We start from the raw sequence: 22,967 nt of genomic DNA, 5'->3' as shown, positions 1-22,967 counted from the left end.
CACTCCATTCTTCTGGATCTAGAGGTCTCCCTCCTTCTCCAGTCCAAAGCAATAGAACCCGTACCATACTCTCAGCATGGCCTAGGGTTCTATTCCCGGTACTTTCTAATCCCCAAAAAATCGGGAGGCGTTCGTCCTATTCTGGACCTATGGGCCCTCAACAAGTACCTACAGCGAGAGAAGTTCAAGATGGTAACCTTGGGTTTGCTTCTCCCACTTCTACAAAGAGGAGACTGGCTCTGCTCTCTAGACCTCCAGGATGCATACACTCATATTGCGATAACTCCATTTCATCGCAAATACTTTAGGTTTCTAGTAGGCCCCAAGCACTATCAATACCGAGTGCTTCCATTCGGCCTAGCGTCTGCGCCATGAGTCTTCACAAAATGCCTCGTAGTAGTTGCAGCCTTCCTCAGAACCCAAGGTGTTCACGTCTACCCCTACCTAGACGACTGGTTAGTCAGGGCTCCCACTCAGCAAGCTGCTCTGTCGTCCCTCAATCTCACCTTACACACCTTAATTTCATTAGGATTTCTCGTCAACTACAACAAATCCTATTTAGTCCCATCTCAAATCTTGTCATTCATTGGGGCAGATTTGGAACCCTTGCAGGCAAAGGCTTTCCTGCCTCGACAGTGAGCACTAACTCTCGTGTCTCTTGCTCACCAATTTCTCATCCTCATCCTCCTGGGACACATGGCGTCCTCAGTGCACGTCACACCAATGGCCCGCTTGGCCATGAGACTCATGCACTGGACTCTAAGGTCACAATGGATTCAATCCATTCAGCCCCTGTCGACCGTTGTCCACGTCACCGACTCACTCCGTCTGTCTCTTGCCTGGTGGAAAAATTAGATCAATCTCCTCCAAATCACACTCACCACTGATGTTTCCAACCTCAGCTGGGAGCCCATGTGGCCAATCTGAAAACACAAGGATCTTGGTCTCCACAGGAAGCCAAACACCAAATAAATTTTCTGGAGCTTCGAGCAATCAGATATGCTCTCAGGGCTTTCCAGGATCACCTCTCAAACACGTCATCCTGATTCAGACGGACAACCAGGTGGCCATGTGGTACATCAACAAACAGGGTGGCACAGGCTCCTTCCTTCTGTGTCAGGAAGCTGCGCAGATATGGGCGGAAGCTCTCTCCCATTTGATGTACCTCAGGGTCACCTACTTGCCAGGAGTGAACAATGTGTTGGCAGACAAGCTGAGTTGCGTCTTTCAACCGCACGAGTGGTCTCTCAACCCCTCGGTAGCAAATACCATCTTCCAACAATGGGTATATCCTCGGATAGATCTCTTTGCATCTCCTCACAACTGCAAAGTAGAGAACTACTGCTCTCTCATTCGCAACAAACGCTCTCAGCCCAGAGACGCATGCTCCCTCTCATTGGCAACCGGACTGCTCTATGCATTCCCTCCACTTCCTCTTCTCTCGAAGGCTCTCGTGAAGTTACGACAGGACAAGGGAACTATGATCCTGATAGCACCTCACTGGCCACGCCAAGTGTCGTTTCCAATACTTCAGGATCTCTCCTTTCGCATGCGCATTCCCTTAGGAACGGACCCGCTTCTGATCACCCAGAACAACGGGTACCTTCGACACCCCAATCTTCACACCTTGTCCCTGACGGCATGGATGTTGAAAGGTTAATCCTTCAACCACTTAACCTTTCTGAACCAGTTTCCTGTGTCCTGATTGCTTCACGGAAGTCTTCCACGAGAAAATCTTACTCTTACAAATGGAAAAGGTTCACGTCATGGTGCTCTTCTCAGTCCTTTGACCCCTTTTCCTGTCCAATCCCGAAGTTCGTGGACTATCTCTGGCATCTATCAGAGTCAGGTCTTAAGACTTCTTCCATCAGAATGCATGTCAGTGCGGTAGCCGCCTTCCATAAAGGTGTCGGGGATGTCCCTATATCAGTACAACCCCTTGTAACACGTTTTTTGAAGGGCTTGCTCCACATCAAGCCTCCACTACGTCCTCCAGCCCCTTCTTGGGACCTTAATCTTGTTTTAGGTTGGCTCATGAAAACACCATTCGCGCCTCTTCACTCTTGTGAACTTCGACATCTCACATGGAAAGTGATTTTCCTTTTGGCTATCACTTCAGCTTGCAGAGTTAGTGAATTACAGGCCCTAGTACACTAAACTTCTGCAGGTCCGGGCGGTACTCCGCACTCACCCTAAATTCTTACCTAAGGTCGTTTCGGATTTTCATCTCAATCAATCCATCATACTACCTACCTGTTTTCCCAGGCCCCATTCCAGTCCAGGAGAACAGGCTCTGCATACCCTTGACTGTAAACGGGCTCTAGCGTTCTACCTAGACCATACAGCTTCCCACAGGGAAAGCACTCAATTATTTGTTTCTTTCCACCCTAACAAGTTAGGGAAGCCTGTGGGTAAGCAGACTCTCTCCTCCTGGTTGGCGGACTGCATATCCTTTTGCTCTCAGCAAGCGGACATTCCTTTTCAAGACCGTGTTAAAGCACACTCTGTGAGGGCCATGGCAACTTCAGTAGCACACCTGCGATCGGTGCCGCTTCCTGACATTTGTAGGGCTGCCACCTGGAGTTCTCTCCACACCTTTGCAGCCCATTATTGATTGGACAAAGATTCCATCTTCGGCCAGTCTGTCCTTCGTAACCTATTTCCAACGTGACGTACCTATACCCTTCCGCCTGCCCGGTGGGGTTCAGGATGCCCTCTACCAAATTCCACCCCAGTTGTTGTGCCTGTTGCATGCCTTTGGGTACATTTGGTGCATGTTCGGACATCCTCAGCTCGGTACTCACCCATATGTGAGGACTACCATCTTGCTTGTCCTGTGAGAAAGCAAATGTTGCTTACCTGTAACAGGTGTTCTCACAGGACAGCAGGATGTTAGTCCTTACGAAACCCACCTGCCGCCCTGCGGTATTGGGTTCGTAACGTTTTCTTATTTTATTTTTCGGCACTGCCTGTAGCTTTTAAATAAGACTGATGGGGGACCCCTGCTGGCTGCAGGGTTAGTGCCATGCTGAGCATGCCCAGTAGGGGCCAGTCAAAGTTCTGGAAACTTTGACAGAAGCTTTCCGTGATTGGGCTCCATCCTGTGATGTGACCCATATGTGAGGACTAACATCCTGCTGTCCTGTGAGAACACCTGTTACAGGTAAGCAACATTTGCTATTTCTCATTTCCCATTCCCTCCTGGGTTTTTCAACTTTTTTCACATTTCATTTTCCTCAGTACGAAATTTCGGGGAAGTAAACAACCCTAGGAGAAGTTTGGGTCCTTCCGCCCCCACTCCACCCCTTACCCACCCAAATTAAAAAAATAAACACAGAGCCGACGTCCGTTCCCAGCACTCCCCCACCCCCAACGATCCCCCTTTACATCCCCCAGAAATCCCTCCAAAACCTCCCAAGCCAAGCTGGGAGGAGGACACAGGCTTACCTCCTCCTGGCCCAGTATCCGGTGGTAATTGAAAAACAGCTGTTTCATTAATCCAAGAATAAATGTTTCAAGAAAAAAGAGCAGGCGAGTCTCATAACTGCAGAAATGTAATACTGTGTTATTGATTTCCTAGAATCAGAGTTGGAAGTGGTGCGCTGTTCAGTGGCGTCGTCCTTCAGTTTGTGCTGCTATTTAAACTGATGCTTTTCCCACCATTTCATCTTGTTGACCCCCTTGCATTTACAGAGAATTGCAAGATCCTGTGTCTCTCTGTCCTTTTTGACCATGCTGGAGACTAGTCATAGTAAACGGTAACATGCTACTGCACGGTTTCTGTTATTTGGGAATATTTCTTTCCCAAAAGGCATTGAAAGAAGAGGGTACACACTGCTAATTTTCCCCACCAAAAATATCCTTTTCTTTCCATTTATATTCCACCTTTCATGACATTTCAAAGCAGATTACATTCAGGTACTGCAGGTGTTTTGTTTTGTTTTCTGGCTTGGTTTGTCTTCCAAAAATATCAGAATAATTCTGAGTAATTATTTGTACATAATTGTGTAGTTGGTTTGCTGAAATAAGACCAAACTTTCATCAAGTTCAACCATTTATCTAATTCCCTAATGGCTAACGACCCCCCAAATACGAAAATCAGTTTAAATCCCTGAATCATTTTTTTCTATACGTGACCCCCCCCCCATCTGAAAATCTGCTGGAAACCAGGTGCTGGGGAGGGAGGGGGGTAACATACTAGGAAAAAACTACCCAGGCCCCCAGTGACTGTACTGGGAAAGAGAGCATAGCTGGGCAGAAAGATTGGGGACCATCTGGTCTTTATGTGCCATCATTTAATCATTCAACACGAATCAATTAATTCATTTATTTAGTTATTTATTTATTTTTTAATTTTTATTTTTATATACCGAAGTTCTTGTGAGAATTACAAATCACTCCGGTTTACATAAAACGATGAACTGCCCAACAGAGAAATGGGCTTTACATGGAACCATAGAACAGATGGAACAATAAAACCGGATCTCCATTTAACATAGTAATAAATAATTATAATATATACAATTTAACTATTTAACGTAGAAATAATGACATGTTAAAAGCTATAAAATCAATACAAAAAAAAAAATATGAAGAACTTTTGGACTAAAAGATTGATTGAACAGTTGCAGAGTCCTGATAGTAGGACTTGGTGAGGTGTCCATAATTTGGGGAAACCTAATATTTAGGAAGTCCTCCCGTCTAGGTAGCATTGAGAGTCAGGGAAGGCTTGTTGGAAAAGCCATGTTGTTTGCATTTTAATTAATTCACGTAACTCCTATTTATGAAAAGTTCTCTGTATAGCATTATTAAGCTAAGTTCATGTTTTAATGTAAACCGATGTGATACTCACAGTGTATGTCGGTATATACAAAATCTTTAAATAAATAAAATAAATAAATTCCCTATGTTGCTGTATAGGCTAGGGTCACTCACCTGGTGCGAAGAGAGACAGAGTCTCCAAAACAACCCCAATACCAATCTTGGGGGAGGGGAGGGGGGGCTCCTCGGACTCCTTTCAGGCTGCTCCAAATCATCCCTGGCCCAACTCCCATCCCTGTCATTTGAAAAATACCAATTTGGGGGGGGGGGGGGGGGGGAGAAGGACACTTGAAATACAGCAGACAATCAACATAAAGGCGCCAAATGAACTTAGCCATACTTCTTTAACACAAATAGGTTCAGTGTGTGTGCAATTCAAACAAATCTGCAAACAACTCAAAGTTTGTCTCAGAAGAGAGGAAAAGGAGAGGGAAGGACAAAAATAAGCATACGCCCTGCTTAAAGTTTGGGGTTTTTTTGTTTGTTTCCCCTTCAAGAAAACAATGTCTCTCAATACCTTTTAGCCCCTTTGGAGAAAGGATGAATAAAGCTCAGTAGTACTGTCCTGTGCACAGTTTGCTGGAAGCCTCTTAAATAAGCAAGTTTACCCAAACAGTGGCTTTTTTTGAGATGTGCTGATTATCACTAGGTGCAATGCATAAATGCTCAAGAGATGACAAAGCCATGGTGGAGAGATTAAATGAATTATTTGCTTTGGTCTTCACTGAGGAAGATGTAAGGGAGAGAGACCCAGGCCAGAAATGATAATCAAAGATAATGATTCAGCAAAACTGAAACAAATGTCAGTGAACCTGGAAGATGTAATAGGGCAAATTGACAAAATAAAGAGTAGCAGATCACTGGGACCAGATGATATACATCTCAGAGTACTTAAAGAACTGGAAAATGAAATCGCAGCTCTTAGTAATTTGTAAGTTATCATTAAAATCGTATATGGTACCTGAAGCCAGAAGGGTTGCTAATGTATCACCAGGTTTTTAAAAAGGGATCTAGGAAATCTAGGAAATTACAGACCAGTGAGTCTGACATCTGTGCCACGCAAAATGGTAGAAACTATCATAAAGAACAAAATTGCTGAACATCTAGATAGGCATAGTTTATAAACATAAGGATAAAGGTGAGCTAGTTGATACAGTGTATCTGCATTTCCAGAAAGCAATTAACAAAGTCCCTCTTGAGAGATATCTTAGGAAATTAAAAAGTCATGGGATAGGGGGAAGTGTCCTATTGTGGATTGGGAACTGATTAAAAGACAGAAAACAGAGAGTAGGTCTAAATGGTAAAATTTACCAATGAAAAAAGGTGAGTAGTGGTGTGACCCAGGGATCTGTTCTGGGACCACTGCTTTTTAATATATTTATAAACAAACTGGAAATGTGAATATCGAGTGAGATGATCAGAATTGCTGATGACACAAAATTATTCAAATTTGTTAAATCACAAGAGGATTGTGAGAAATTGCAAGAGGACCTTGCAAAACTGGGAGATTAGCCATGCAAATGGCAAATGAAATTCTTTGTGGACAAGTGCAAATTATAGCTACACAGTGCAAGGTTCCACGTTAGGAGTCACCATTCAGGAAAAGGATCTAAGCATCACAGTTGAAAATACGTTGAAATCTTCTGCTCAGTGTGCAGCAGCAGCCAATAAAGCAAATATAATGCTAGGGATTATTAGGAAAGGAATGGAGAATAAAATGGAGAATATTATAATGCCTCTGTATTACTTCATGGTGCGACCTCATCTTGAGTATTGTGTGCAGTTCTGGTCACCACATCTCTAGAAAGATATAGCAGAATTAGAAAAGGTACAGAGAAGGGTGATCAAAATGATAAAGGGGTTGGGATGATTCCTATGAGGAAAGGCTAAAGAGGTTAGGATTCTTCAGCCTGGAGAAGAGATGGCTAAGGGGAGATATGATAGAAATAAAATAATAATGAGTGGAGTGGAACGAGTAAACGTTAATTGGCTGTTTACTCCTTCAAAGAGTAGGGGACACATAATGAAGTTAGTAGGTGATACATTTAAAACTAATAAGAGAAAATATTTTTTACTCAATGCATAATTAAGATCTGGAATTCTTTGCCAGAAGATGTGGTGAAAGCTATCAGTGTAGCTGCATTTAAAAAAGGTTTGGACAACAGTCTGGAGAAAAAGTCCATAAACCATTATTAAGGTAGAGTTGCTGAAATCCACTTCTTATCCCTGAGATAAGCAGCATTGAATCTTTCTACCCCTTGGAATCCTGGCCACTGTTGCAATGCAAATAGGATACCGGGCTAGATGGACCTTTGGTCTGACCCAGTATGGCAAATCTTATATATTATGTACTTATTGTTTCAGTCCTGGAGAAAAATCTCTCCACCCCCACAGCAAAGAAATGTGAAAGTATTAATGGAAGGGTCCTCCCTATTTGCAGTCTTTTTCCCATAATATTGGTGTTCAGTCACCATGCCATGCAGAAGATTATCTGAACTCACCGTTTCCTCCCCAGAGCAGATGATTATCCAGGTCCCACTTGGAAATAGCAACAGAGAGAAAACTGCTACTGACACAGACCCAGTTGATTACCACGATCCTTCCTTGGGTTTTGCTGAGAGAAGGGAGCCTCTTAAAGGTGGGATCTTTCCTGCTTCTGTTTTGGGTAACAGATTCCCCTTTTCCCTCTCCCCTGGCCCCTCAGATTCAGCTGGCTTCTTCATCCCACTGTCACATCTGACCTCTGAGCTGGCTCCTCTGCCTCTGCCAAGTCTGCCAAACTCTCTACCTACTTCCATACTTCCTAGGGCAGTCAGAACCAGGAAGTGTAAATCTTATTGGTGCTAGTACAGTAGGCAAGCTCCCATTGGACAAAGAGAGTCTTGAAGGGTCCTGATGCATCTGGAGCCTGCTCTGTGGCTGATTACCTCACAACCCTGAAGAGATTAACCCTGTGTGTGCTGGGTTTCTTCTGACCTGGATCCAACACACATCACAAGCAAATGGCATAGAACCTATCTATGTGTGAGCTGGGTGGCCAAGAGAGCAGTTTAAACTTTAACTTCCTCAAACCTTGTAAACAAATTCCCTCATCTTCCGTCCACCAGCTGAACATATAAAGGGGTCTTGTACAGGTTAAGTAAAGATTAAGATCCTTATACAGGGTAACAGCAGATGGACCTTTTATGGCCTCCTCACATCTAGTCTAACTACATCAACATATCCAGTGATTTCTTTTTTCACTAGGGTCTGATTCATCTTTTCCCAATGAATCAGGCCCTAAATAATGTGACTAACTTCTTTTGAAACTAATAGAGGTAAATGTACTATATGTACTGAGTGAGCAGTGCCATTTGAACTGCGATGGATAAGCCAGCAGGTGGTAAATGCTTCTGCTTCTACTAGCAGGAGATGGGATAGTGAGGAGCTCGGACAGGGGAGGAGGGAATGTCTTCTTCACTTAAGGGGTTATGAGGGGAGGAAAGGTGAATAAAGGGCCATTGGAAATGGCATGTGAGGCTGGCTACTGCCTGGGGTGCCTGAACATGCCTCTTCAGGGGGGAGGGGCACCTGCATACCATGTTACTGCTGTAGCAGTAGGAACTCTCCAGAATTCTTGTGTGGGAGATGGACGCAGGCCCCCAGCTACATCATGGGGGGTAAGGGGAGGGGAGAGGGAGCCATGGGTGAACCTATGCTGTGGACTGGGTGAGTAAGGTTCACCAGGCTGTAACACAAATATTGATGGAGGGGAGAAGGGATGCTACAGGGGTAGCTTTTTTTGCCCATCCATCCCCCCCCCCCCCCCCAACAAGTGGCGTTAACTCTTTCATGGCCATATGCCTGATAAGCAATATTTTGCATATTCAGCTGCACTACTGAAGTGCCTTAATTTGTGAGCTAACGAGAGTGCACGTTAGTGAAATCATTTCTCTTTGTTCTGTGATTGTCTCCGATGCCACAATTTATATATTATTGCAGAACTCGTCCCATTGTGGGAAAGATCTGCACGAGCACTTCCCGTTGCCCTGTACACACGGCTGAGGGGATTTTGGAAAGAATAAAAGTTTTGCTCAAATAGAAAAAAAAACCCAGTTTATATTCAGTCAGAAATGAATGCATTTAGGAGCAATGGAAACACTTTCAAATTGATGTGCACTTACTGGTGCCCCTGACATGTTTGTGTAAAATTTAATAGACACTGATTTTTGAGCGGCTTTAAATGTAATTTAAGGAGACATGCCTAGGATTTGTTTTTACTAAGGAAGTAACTGAGATTGGTAAAAATAATATGATCCGTTTAAACCAAAGCTAACCAAAGCAAAATGAGGCTTGAAAGCAGTCAGCCGTGACTCCAGTGCTATTTTGCCCATCCATTCTAACTTGTATATGGGAAAGGCCATTTCCACAGATAAGCCCGTGCTGGAAATGGGGGGTCTCCAACTACTGCCGATCTTCTGTGGGGGCGTAACTACACGCACGGTGCCCTGACAACATTAAACTTAGGAAGCTTTTCTGGGGAGTGGAGGTGGCCTTGCAAATACACCCTTACTTTTGAATGTTCCACCCATTTATAGGCAGCAACTATATCTGTGCAAAAAGGAGGCGCAATATTTGGGCTGGCGCTTTTACTTAGACAATTTTATATATCAGTACTGGTCAGTGTATGTTGTAGATTTATATAAAATGAATAAAGATATTTATTTAAAAAAATTTTTTTTAAAAGGCAATGTTTTTTTCCCTTTGAAAATTGGTGCATCATCCGCAGGTAAAACATACCTGCTGACTCAGCATTTCTGCTGGGCAGTTGCATACCTGCATAGGGGTCCGTCCTGTTTCAGTTTCCCCTCCTGTTAGCGTGGAGGGTCCCTCGGTTCCGTTCCTAGAGCGGGCTCTCCACACTGCAGGGCAGCGGGGGGGGGGGGGGGGGGGGGGGGCTGAGGGTACTGCAGAGGCCGTGTTCTTAGCCCCTGCTGGAGAGGGAGAGGGGAGGAGTTATGGTCCTCGTTCAAGGCAACACCTGGCTCACCGGATTCGGAGCCCACGACACAGAGTTTCTGGCTGGAGCCTCCCGGCCCCGGAACCGTAGCTGCAGCGACCAGTGGGAGGGAGGGGTCTGCTCAAATAGAGGGAAAGTTGGAAATGAAGGCTTATGACGCCCTAAATCCAGCACTGTTCAGACTTAAGCTGGAAGAAAAGTTGGGAGGAAGTACCAGGATAAAAAAGAAATCACAGCAAAAAAAACCAAAACAGTATTGAACAATGAAACACAGGAAGGGTTGGAAGACAGGGAAGCACTTTGTTGTGATAACCCCCCAGGCAGAGAACCTCTAAGTAAGCGACAGGGTTAAGTGAAATTAGAACACAAAAATAACTGAAAAGGCAAAGATGGAATTAGTCAGAGTGAAGTTATTCTGAAAGGCCAAAAACCTTCAGTAAAGGTCAAAAGAGTATAAACAAATAGTTCTGGCCCCACATTGTCTCTAGTTATGATGACATTTATAACTTAGCCCCTGAAAATGTTATTTCAGTGTTATATATCCCTTGTTATTTTTGCGAATGTCACAGCAGAGTTGTTTTTAGAGCCAGAAATCTAAATCAATGTGTATTCATATAATTCTACTTGGAAAGAGAAATTGGTTAACCTTTTTCTGCTGGTGCTGTCTCCCTATTACAAAGTGCCATTATTCCACTTGAGCCAAACTGCCAACGATATCAGAAGATCTCAGAAAAGATGTAGAGAGACCTCCCATGGGCCCATCATCTGTGGCTACCTGCCACACTCAGTCTGAGTGTTTGCAGCATTTGCCCCACATGATGAAGTGAAACCTTTATTACTGAGGAAGGCAGGTGCAGTGTCATGCACAAAAATGACCCAACAAGGTCTCCAGCAATCAGAAGAAAAATAAAAAGCATGAAAATCTGGTAACTGGGGGAATGAAGGAAAGCTGAGAGCTGGCAGCGAGATTTCCCTTCCCTCACCTACCTACTATCCAGAGGCACTGACGTCGGAAAGAGTTCCTCCTTGCCTGCTATATCTTCCAGGCATCAGCGGTGTCCTGAGGGGGAACGAAGAAGAGCTGAGAGCTGGTGGTGAGATTTCCTCTCCCTCGCCTACCTGCCATCCAGAGGCGCTGACGTCGGAAAGAGTTCCTGCTTGCCTGTTATATCTTCCAGGCATCAGTGGTGTCCTGAGGGGGAACAAAGAAGAGCTGAGAGCTGGTGGTGAGATTTCCTCTCCCTCGCCTACCTGCCATCCAGAGGCGCTGACGTCGGAAAGAGTTCCTGCTTGCCTGCTATATCTTCCAGGCATCAGTGGTGTCCTGAGGGGGAACAAAGAAGAGCTGAGAGCTGGTGGTGAGATTTCCTCTCCCTCGCCTACCTGCCATCCAGAGGCGCTGACATCGGAAAGAGTTCCTGCTTGCCTGCTATATCTTCTGGGTGGCAGCAGAGTGCAGCCACTGGCACGCGGCTGCCAAAGGGGTGCACCACTTAGCATGGACGGAAGGCTAAGCCCTTCTTAGCACCCTCTACCGTCCAGGGCCTGATGGACCGTCAAATTGAGGATGCCATAAAGGACTTTGATGGGGATCCCTCCTTGATTTCAGGTCTTTAACTCCTAGCATGAATTTACCACCTCTACAGCAGGAAGCAACTATAGCCACCCCTGGGCACATTAACTCCTCAGGTAGAGACTCCCCTCTGCAAGAGCTGTGTGGACCCACTGTCCAACTAAATGGTAATATCCCTACTCTTGTTGATTTACCTACGATTGTGGACTCGGCATCAGTCCCCTTGGTGAATGAGGTTTTTCCTCTGGCCAGGAGGGCTTCTTTACCTGCTATTTTGACTTTCTCAGATATTCCCTTTGACTCCTCGTATGCTAGAGACATTACTTTGTTGGACATATGAGGGATGGGTTACTCGGGTTGACAAGTCCCTATCTACCTCAGTGTTACAGCTATGCAAAATAACTGAAGATACAAAAGGTAAATTACAAAAGCATGATTTACATTTGAAAGCTAGAGATGAGTCAATATCCAAGGTGGAATCTCAGTAAAGCTTGTTGCAAGCCACTAATGTTGCACATATTAAAGATAGCTTAATTGTGCAATCTCAGATAGAAAATCTGGGAAATCAGTTGAGAGGAAAAAAATTGAGATTTTTAAATTTTTCTCAGATAAGATTGCTCTCCACTTTTGAATTATTTAAGAAGTATTTAATAGAAATTCTGGCTATTCCAGACAATAAAAGTCCTCAATTATCAAACGTTTATTACCTTCCTAAAGGTAGGAAAGTGGCAACAGCAGATGAAGGAGACGCGGACTCCCTGGTGGTAGAGAGTCCTAATCTTGCTGATTTCCTAGAATCTTCCATTGATGATATTTCCACTAGAGCCACTCTCCTTCTTTCTTTTGCATTAGAGCAGGATAACAATCTTATTTTTCAGAAATTTAGCATTTATAAAGACAGGCTGTTTTGTGGTCAGCGAATTCATATTTTTCCTGATGTTTCTAGTGGAACGCAAGGTCGTCGCAAGCAATTTTTACAGCTAAAAACTAGAATTATTGAGATGGGGGCTACTTTATTTCTCAGATACCTGTGTACATGTTGGTTACCGTGCAAGAGATGAGATTTGTGGTTACAGATCCTTCACATCTTGAGACTTTTATTAGGGATAAAACAGCAGGGTAGAGGTTTGGGGTAAAGTGTAATAGTGTATTCCAAGCCGTAATATTGTCATTTAATTTGTTACTGTTTCCCCCCCGTTTAACGTGGACTGAAAACGCATTGTTATATTGAAGAGATCTTTTTCTTGTCCCTTCTTATCATTTCATTTACTGTAAATGAAATCTGTAATAAAAAATCAAGTATAAAAAAAAAAAAATCTGGTAACCAAGGGCACATAACCCCAAAGGAAAAGAAAGGGTTGACTGAAATTAGAACTGAAAATGTAAATGAAAAAGGCAGAGGGGGAACTTGGTGGCATAACATTATACAGAAAGTTGTGGCCAAAAAGAGTATGAACAAATTGCCCTGGCTCCATAGAGCCTCTAGTTATGACAACATTTATATTATTCAGGGTGGCCCATGGAAAAGTAGCCCGCCTCCAATACCAGTGCATTGGAGGCGGGCTACTTTTCCATGGACCACCCGGAGGTTCATGTGATTGTTCTAAGCTTTAGATTGTGTGTTCTTGACTATTCTAATAACACCATTGCCAGAGCTGCCATTTTGCTTAATAATACAGTGGCCACTTTGCAGAAAACGTGAATACATGAAACTCATTGAGATGCTGTTGCCATCCTGGTTTGTGGAAAGCATGGCTAATAGCCAAATAAGATAAACAGCTAATTAGGCTATGAAATCGCCATTTTAGGAAACCCAGCATTAGTAAGGGAAGAAGAAAGAAAACCTCTGTGATGGCAGACAGCTTGGTCGCAAAACCATGCCTGTGTAAGGCAGACCTTGTTCCCTTACCACTTACTTTTCTCTTGCTTAGCTCTAGGTAGAACATTGGCACTTTTCAGACCAGCCCTAAGGTTCTTCCCTCGCCCAGAATGCCAGGGTTGGTCAGCTCAGCAGTACAGAAACCTGTCTGAGTGCAGAGTGTGATTGTAATGTTAGTTTTTGAAGTGAGAGGAGTGTTTTTATAGGCTCTGCAGTCTGCACCAGTTGTGTAATCAGGACTGTGTTCTTTCTAATGCCCTTATGGACCTAGAAGGACCCTTTCCTTGAGAGACGAGAAGAGAAAACAGAGATTTTAACCTTTTGAAAGAGTTTTTGTTTGTTTGTTTTGTTTTTATGTAACCCTTGGGTGGGACAGATCCTTTAGACTGGACCCAGGGACACATAGAAACAAAATAGGACCTTATCTGCACCCGTTTCTCCACAGATAGCTTTTCACTCTGAGTTCTAGGGCTCCCTGTGTAGGGAAGCTTAGCTTTAAGGCCCTTTTGCATTAATCAATGTAAAAGCCCCTTTCCCCAGCCTCTGTCAACAGCACTGATAATCTCCACATTATCTAACAGCAAAAATCACACTGAGAAGCAATGTGGTTTCCAACTTCTTTACTGACAGTTGAATTAATTGACTGAAGAATATTTACAGCACTCAGATTTTAAGTAGAGTTGATTAACAATAAAGCAGAAAAAAAATTAACAAAGTTGTGACCTCACTCTTCTAGTAAAGCCTCTGATTTTTATGGAAGCCAGCTCCTTAATAATTGAGTGCCCTCTCCTTGCAGTTATTCACAGGCCAATGCAATAAGACGCATGCTGAAAACAGGCACTCGTATCGAGCACCCATTTTCCTAACGCGCGTGCAGCCACATCCCCATGCGTCCCGAAGCAATATTTAAATGAGAGGCAGCATAAAAAAGGGCACCCTATGGAAGAATGTGCATCTCTGGTGCTCAAGAAAGGTTATTGCATCGGGCACCCACAATTGCAACGGGCACTCAATAGGAGCGTCCGTTTTGATCGCGCTTCTTTTGGTTATTTTGCTGAGGTGCCGATTTCAACGCTGCAGGTTATTTTATCAGGCACCCATTGCTATGGGTGTCTAAATTGTGCAGTCATAAGAAACGTGCACTTCCTTTTTGAGCAAATCAATATAATTTATTTTTCGCCACGGCAAACAGTAAATTCAAAGGCGGGGATGCTGCTAAGGAGGAGGAATAGCCTAATGGTTAGAGTAGTGGGCTATGAACCAGGAGACCAGGGTTTGAGTCCTGCTGTTGATCCTTGGGCAAGTCATTTTACCCTCCATTGCCTCAGGTACAAACGTACAGGCCGATACAGTAAAGTGCAGCCGCGGTTACCCTGCTTCTAACCCACTTTCTACTCACAATTTGGCTGCGTTAGCCCAACCCGCGATTCACTATCCCTTTTACCCCATCCTTACCGCTTCTTTAAATCAACGGGTACCCCTTTCCACCCACGGCATGTATATGAGATGTAAACGATCGGATTAGCTATTCCCCCCCCCCCCATTCAGTAACGCGGGCCCCGACTATCGCCTTTTTAACCTGCAGTTTAGCCGCCCGTTTAACCTGCTAATTTACCGCCTACCCCTACCCCTGCGTTTGAGGCAGGGGTAAGGGTAGACGGCAAACTTTCCCCCAAAAGAAAACCTAAAAACCTAAAATCCCCTCCTCCCGAAGCGACTCGACATGTAAAATATGTAAAACCTAAAATCCCTTCCTCCCGAAGCGACTCGACATGTAAAATATGTAAAACCTAAAATCCCCTCCTCCCGAAGCGACTCGACATGTAAAATATGTGAATAAGTGTAACCAACTTACTTTTTGTTTCTTTTTCAGCCCTTTCAGCCTTCTCTGCCATCCTCCGGAGGGGGCAGCCGGCGGCAAAAGCGGCTTCCAGCAGCCCCCGCCGGCGAAGACAGACGAACGCACGCCCGTAGTGCACGGGCGCTCAAGCCAGCGAAAGCACATGGACGGGCGTGCGTGACGTACGAAGGCTGAAAGGGCTGAAAAAGAAACAAAATATAAGTTGGTTACACTTATTCACATATTTTACATGTCGAGTCGCTTCGGGAGGAGGGGATTTTAGGTTTTTAGGTTTTCTTTGGTTAAAGTTGGGATCCACTTCCTGGTGCCTGTCATTTCAAATGACAGGCACCAGCGCACCCAGGATACTGTATAGGCGCTGTATAAAGCGCCTATACAGTAAAATGGATTGCGCTTCATGGACGCGCATTGGACGCGGCTTGAATTTGCATTCGATTTTAATACAGTATCGAGCGGTAGGTGAGCCGGACTGTGCGTGCGGCAAACACGGGTGCGCCCAGCACTAACGCAGCTCTTCCTACCGCTCCTTACTGTATCGGCCCGTTAGATTGTAAGCCCTCTGGGGATAGGGAAATACTTACAGTACCTGAATGTAAACCGATGTGATATCTCAGATCAAATGTTGGTATATAAAATAATAAAATAAATACATTTATCATAACACAGAAGACCATATTTGTAACATTTCTCATGAGCCTTTCACTGCAAGTTAATTTTACTCCACCTCCTCAGCTGGAGTTAAAGTCCCCCGCATTGAAGAATGTGCATTGAGCTTACAGTGCTTTCCTGCAGCAGGTGATAAATTTAATGCTGTCATCTACAAGGAATTTGCATGCATTGGGCACTGAGAGGTTCACATTTGTTTGGGCATGTGTTTTCGACATGCTAATCTCCTTACTGCATCGGGCACTAGTCTTGCACACCCAAAACACGCACCCAACCACACGTAAACCATTGCACTAGGCTTGGCACACTTTATTGCATCAGCCCGTCAACTTGCAGAAAGTGCAGTCCTTCTTCCAATTCCCAAATTTATCACAGCTTTCTCCTACTATTAGAATTTAGTCCCAGTTCCTTGTTAGAACACATTATGTCCCAATTCTCATATCTTTCCTGAAGTCTTTTTAACGCCTTCTGACAGTACCAAGTGCAGTACACTTGAGTCAGCAGCAAACACGGTCCTTATACAATACCTTCGGATCCTTCCCTCTTACTGCCGTGGGCAGGAATCCAGTCCTCATAGATGACTCTTTCAAATTTTAGGTTCTTCCAGAGTGAAAGACACATCTCTCCCAAGAGCACGCAGTTCCAAAAAACAAAAATAGTTTCTGACAAAGAGGAGTAACCAAAACCCAGAGACAGGAAGGGTGGAAAAACTTCCCTGTCTCCCAAACGAGGAGATAGTCAATAGAGACAACTTAAGATTTAACCTTCTCTGCATCGGACCACTGACAGGTCTTTCCACTGGAGGTGAGATAGAGAGCAGCAGAATCAGGCCCCAATCCACTGTGAAGGCTCTCACAGGGAAAGTCGTCCAGAAATGAGCTCAAAAGAGCAAAAAGCAATACAAGTAAGTCTGACCGACAGGCTGACCCGCGAAGGGCCAAACGTACAATGTCTTCTGGAATGAGTTAGGAAAAATAAATAACAGGGGACAGAGCGCACCTGTCTTCTTCAAAAGGTAACTAAAAACCCACACCCGAAAATGGTGCCTGGTGGTTAAAAAGTCTAAGGCAACACCATCTAAGTCTTCCACATAGGGGAGCAAAATCCAACCGCCTCTTCAGTAAATCTCACTGCACCTCCCCAGCTAGTTCATAGACTCCTTCTGGCAAGGAAACCAGAGGATCCTTACATTCATTTCCCTCAACCTGCTTCCTGCTCTGGAGGGAAGTCACCCGAGCCTGAGGGGAACAGCATAGGGTGCCGCTCTGCCCTGCGACCAGTCTAAGTGGGCATTGCAGTTGTCAGAAGAGAGAATTGATTCTGAGGAGCTTTTTTTTCTCTGTTTTCGCCACCAGGACTTTTTCCTACTTTCCTGTCATCAAGAAGGAATCTTGACTCAGAGACTAGAGAGAGAGAGAGGAGTAAGGCACTTCGAGTTTTCCTTTGAATTGTATCAAGTTTTTCTAAGTTACAGTAAAGTTTTAGTTGGCCACCACTTTGTGTGGCAAGCCTGCTACTTTCAAGTTCAAGGCTGTTTTCAGCTGAGACCACAAGGAGTGAGTACATCTGAGCATGAGAGACTAGGGCCTGGAGGCTTGTACTTCTCCCCACCGGAAGAATCCTGACAGCCACCAGATTGGGTATGCGGAGAGAAGAATTAGAGGTCCGGGAAGATAAGACTGACCCTCTGCCTGCAGAGGGGGTTGCACTTGTAATAGCAATTCAAGAGCGGATGATCTTTCAGTTCCTATATCTGCCACAACGGTGTTGGCTTCTGGTCAGACCAGCTTACTGCGAAATGAAACCTGATATATTCTGAATGAGGCAAAGAACTAGTGAATAGTGGTATGGCATAATGGGCAAGGGTCATGATGGGTCTCTGACCACAAGGATGGAACAGATGTCAAACACGGAGGCCAATTTTTATCCTCCTCATGGAGCTTGGAGACCATAGGGTACTTTGTACCCATGGTCCTCATAGTTATTTTCAGAGGAAACTCCCTGCTTAGCATGGGGGATTTTGGGCCCTGGTTAGCCCGAGGTCCTAGCCAGTATTAACTAACAACCATTCTGCAAGCTCGACCGAAATAGTAGGGAGATTAAGCAACACTGCTGCTGATGAAAGGCCTGATTGACCTAGGGTTGAGGGGGGTCTTCACCTAACTGGTTTACATCTTTCCTAACCAGTAGATCATATTATGTTGATTGTAATTCTTCATCATCTCAATATCAGCATTCTTCCTGTGATGTCCCATAAGGATCTATTCTTTCCCCTATTCTTTCTAATCTTATATGTCCCCTCTGGCTACCCTTATTCAGAGTTTAGGTTTTACAGGTTATTTTAACGCAGATGATGCTCAGATAATTGCATCTATAGAACTCAAATCTCATGACTGTATGACAAAGTTTAGTAACTGCCTTTCTGAATTGGCCAATTGGCTCTATTCATCCAAATTCAAACTAAATCCTGAAAAATCAGGGGCAGTCTTATTGGCCAATAAAGCAAATACTTCTGAGTTTCCTTCTCTTTGTATTGCTGGTTCTCAGATTTAACTCAAAACTGTTATTGCTACTCTGGGAGTCAGATTTGACTTCCAGCTTACATTTGAAGCACAAGTGTCAAAATTAGTTCAGAATTCCTATTTATTTCTGCGTCGTATTCAGTGTCTAAGATCCTTTTGGGGCATTGTCAATTTAAAAACGCCAAGATCAATATTCAGACATAGCTGGCTAAGTAAGTTAGCCAGATAAGTCTTATCGGGCTAATTTAGCTGGGATAGTCAGTGATGTGGCTGTGCCGCTGAATATCCCTGGATAGTTTAAACTTAGTCAGATAAGATAACCAGGTAACCTTAGACTTGCTCAATAACAGTTCTAAAGTTAGCGGGATACCCTAGTTGGATACGTTTGAATATTGCTATTTATCTGGCTAAGTTAGCCAGATAAGTAGCTCCTTACAGTTACACTCCTGGAATGCCTGTTTTATATCTAGTTAGATTTTAGTGAGATTTATTTTATTTATTTATTTTTTATATACCGACATTCGATCTCAATCGAGATATCACACCGGTTTGTGACTTATCCCGCTAAAATCTAGAGGGATAAGAGGCTGAATATATCAAAATTTGCTATTTAGACAGATAACTTTAAGTTATCCATCTTAATGGCTTTTGAATATCTAGCTCTCTAAGTTTTCTTTAGTTAGATTGCTGTAATCCTTTATATCACTGTCAAAATGTATCCCTAAGTGAATCAGGCCCTTTATGTTGTCCATACATACTTTCTTGAAGATACATAATAAATACCACTGCTACCCTTGATTATTACTAACAATAATAAGAATATACTTTTATAATGGACATGACACTAGAGACCTGAACCAAAATGGTCATACCCATGGCGTTATCTGATCAGCTTAAGACATAGCTGACTGTCACACCCAGTTTCAATATCTGTTGTATCAAAGAGATAATTGCTTTTCTACCTAATAGGAAAATGCTAAAGAAGACCTGGTATCTTTTTTAAATACTCCTTAACTTAAAGGGGACCCATTTACTCCTTCTGTTCCTAGTTCCATTGCTCCAAGTTTTTTTCCCTTGTTTATTGTAAAGCATTCTTACATGCTCGTCATTGTTATGTTGTAAACCGAAGTGATATGTAATTTGACTACATGAATATCGGTATATAAAAGAGTTAAATAAATAAATAAATAAATCAAGACAGAGATATCATCCTTCTCTTTGAGGTAGGGGATCCTTTTATTTATTTTTTTTCTAAAGCTGGTTGGTTGAGTTGGAGCATTATTCAAACCATTCTCAGCTGGCGGTCTTGCAGAATTAGACAATGGGAGTGCCAGCAGATAAGATAAATGGATTCTTAGAAACGGCACCGCTTGATTGTACTCATAAAGCACTTTAGTAAATTTGTTGTTCAAGTTTACTGACACAGTAAATGAACTGAAGAGAAGGAAAATTGTTATGGTGTAATTTTCCTATGCTTTGTGAAGAAGCTGGAATGGTTGCCACATTGATTACCCAAGATAAGAATAGTGTAGACTAAAACCCTGAAAAAACTGAGGAAAAGAACATCACTTAGAAAAATAAAGCATGCTTCTGGGCTTACCGGTTTTACATTCAGAAATACTTTTCTTCCAGATGCTCCTAATGAAATGGTTTGTGATAAGAGAATGCCTTAAAATGTGGCTTAATCTTCTCGTTTCTTGGACATTCACAGTTCTTTGGACTATCCAGTATTTGTTATTGATTTATTACTTATGCCCTTAGCCTCTCTGACAGCAGGCTGAAAGCTGAAGGAATTAGCTATCGTGAACTGATTACACATCTCCTTCTTTTAATCCTAAATCCTCTAACAGTATCCTGAAAGCCTTTGCATGCCAAAATGGATTTAGAAAACATCCCTAGCCCAAGAATTATTACTGTATGCTTAGTTTGTCCCCATTAATATGGAGCTTGCTGAGTAGTTTTGCAGTGGTATTTTGGGGAAAGGTTTGCACTATTTTATATGAAATAAAATACAAAAACATGCAACTTCACTGCAAAACTGTTTTCATACTGGCAAGCATCTGTTACTCCTTCAGACTTTATTCATCCTTTTTAATCTAAGAAGCTGAGCAGAGTGTGAGGGGAGAGGCTGTGGGAGAGACAGGGCTGGGAGAAGGTGTGACCGCTACAGACTAGGGCTGGACAGCTGGGAGATAATGAGACAAACAGATAAAAGATAGCATTGCCACCTCCCAAGGTCAGGCACACAGGCTGATCCAATGGTGATTTTACCCCTCCCCCCCCCCCCCCCCCATTGGAGGCATACAGTTATAGTTTTGAATTTCCCATTCATTTCCCTAAGAAAATCTAAAATTGCATGCATGCAGTGGGGGGGGGGGGGGTGCAAGATCAACCTCTTTGGGTGACCTGGGGTGAGGTGGCAATCCTAACAAAACACATTCATTTTGATTATGTGATTCTGGGGAGTTTGAGATTATTTTATATGTATTTTTAGAAACTTGTTTCTAAGGTTCTAGGCAGGGTTATTGGAAGGGGTGAACAAGACGGGTGACTGCCTGGGGTCCTCCTCAGGCCGGTGGCAGCCTGATTCTAGGTGTAATAACTGTCATGGATGGCAACGCTTTCCTTGTGTTAACTCTGTGCCCTGCAGTATTTAGGGGGTATTGAGTACAATACATAAGCTATAACTTTTTTTTTTTTTGCTTCTCTTCCCAACTCTGCCCTGCCCATCTTCCTGAAACCTACCCAAGGCCCGGCCTTCCTCTTCCCCTACCTGCTGCCCTGCCTATTGCTGTCAAAATGTGCTTGGTTTTCCTGTTGAGCTGCTGCATGACCGCCCATATACCCTCAGGACCCGAACATGACTTATATGGACAGTCCTCTTGTTATGAAAGACCCTTTCTTGATGCATTAGCTCACTAGCTTATGCTCTTCCCATGTTTATGCCCTTTCAACAGTGCTCACTGTCACATGTACACCCCAACCAGTACATTTCAACCTTATCTACCAATTATTTGTAGTTAATCCTATCATTTATTCATGTTATTTGACGAATTATTGTTGTCTATTTTATATTTAATATTTAATGATGTACGTTCTTGTGTTCAAAACTCTGTTTAATGTTTAATGTAACGCCTTACCAGCGACAGTTTTGTTCTATGGAAACCGACCTGATTTGATATTTTTATCGAGAATGTCGGTATATAAAAACCCCAAATAAATAAATGCTAGCTCAGCACTCTGTCACACTTTGCCTTGCATGTGGACAAAGTGTGAAGTGACAGGGAGCTAGTGTTATTTTTTTTAGTATTTGGCAAGGAGGTGGAGGGGCATATGGGGGATCAGGGAGACCTTGGGGGGGGGGGGGGGGGGTGTCAGGTATAGGCTTCCAGAAGCACTGGGCAGGCATGATGTTGTGTTGGGAGGCAGCGGGGGTGTTAGGGTCTGTACGGGCTTGTTGTGTTGTAAAGGCAGGAGTGCAATCGACATCTAGACTGCCTTTTTTTGTGTTGTAGGGGGTTGCCAAAGAGTTTAAGGAAGTGCTAGAGGACTGACAGGCAAGCCTCTTCCCCACTACTACAATGATAATGGCCGTGAGAAAGTCAATGCACTTTAGTGCACAGGGGGCTATGAACTTGGAAGCTCATTATCCCTCTTATTTAAATAATTAGCATGTGCTTAATTTGTTCTTGAGTCATATGGCAGCAGCAGATTTTCTGGTGCATCATCAACTTAAGCAGTCACCCTACGCCCCTGTGCTAATGCACGCTTTGTTTTGACACAAATAAGGATGCAGAAATATATTACAAATTAATAACACTGTATAATGTATAGGAGGTGGTGGATTAATTCTCATATTAGAGGGTAGAAAGTTGTTTGAGTCATAGCTAAAATATTTGTCTAATCATTTTCAGATTCTTTCTTGTCTAGTGGCATTTACATTTTAAGGCCGGGATCTATCTGTTTTCATTTGGTTCTCTGTTTGGGGCATATATAAAATCAAATTAGACTCCAATTTAAGTTGCATGACTCCTGCTGTGAGTGAGATCCCTGTAGGCAGCAATTTGAATGAGCTGTTTCTATGCAAATTTGCCTAGAGTGAAGGGTGAAACTGATTGCTGGATGTGCTTGGTTTTTCTGTTGAGCTGCTGCATGAAAAAAAAAATCAAGCTTTGATCATTGGACAGGCCTCTGCCACCTCACAGCTTTCTAACCCCTGGCAGGGAAGATAACCTCTACACTGGTGATATGTCAGGTTATCTTGCCCATTCAGCGATACACAGTGTACCTTTTATTCCAGCGCCTTTTTATTTCTTTATTTTTGCATTTATATTTAGCACATTTTAATAAAGAATGTAGGTGACTTGTGCATATGGCCATGGTATCATTTTAAAACCCTACTGAGAAACCACTTTAGTTTTAAAAAAAATTGGTAAATCTGGGCATTTCCCCTACAGGGTAAAGCAAAATTGCACCTGCTCATGTGTGCTGCACATGTAATATTCTACATGTAATCACGCTTACAGTCAGTGTTGGTTGGGAACCACGTAGCAAGCATGTTACATGAATATAATTCGGGAATGGCAAATAAAACAATGGATGTCATAATGCCTCTGTCTTGCTCCATGGTGAGACCCCATCTTGAA

The 22,967-nt window shown here is 43.4% G+C and overlaps 1 protein-coding gene across 3 annotated transcripts in view; it reads left to right on the top strand.

Annotated features, from left to right (window-relative positions):
- The window catches only part of DLG2 (discs large MAGUK scaffold protein 2), a 2,548,136-nt gene that overhangs the window by 2,055,274 nt on the left and 469,895 nt on the right, over nt 1-22,967 (top strand). The window lies entirely within an intron of this gene.

Source organism: Rhinatrema bivittatum, chromosome 5 (assembly GCF_901001135.1).
Source record: "Rhinatrema bivittatum chromosome 5, aRhiBiv1.1, whole genome shotgun sequence".
NCBI classification, from domain to species: domain Eukaryota; kingdom Metazoa; phylum Chordata; class Amphibia; order Gymnophiona; family Rhinatrematidae; genus Rhinatrema; species Rhinatrema bivittatum.
This window is presented reverse-complemented; position numbering and strand designations above follow the sequence as displayed.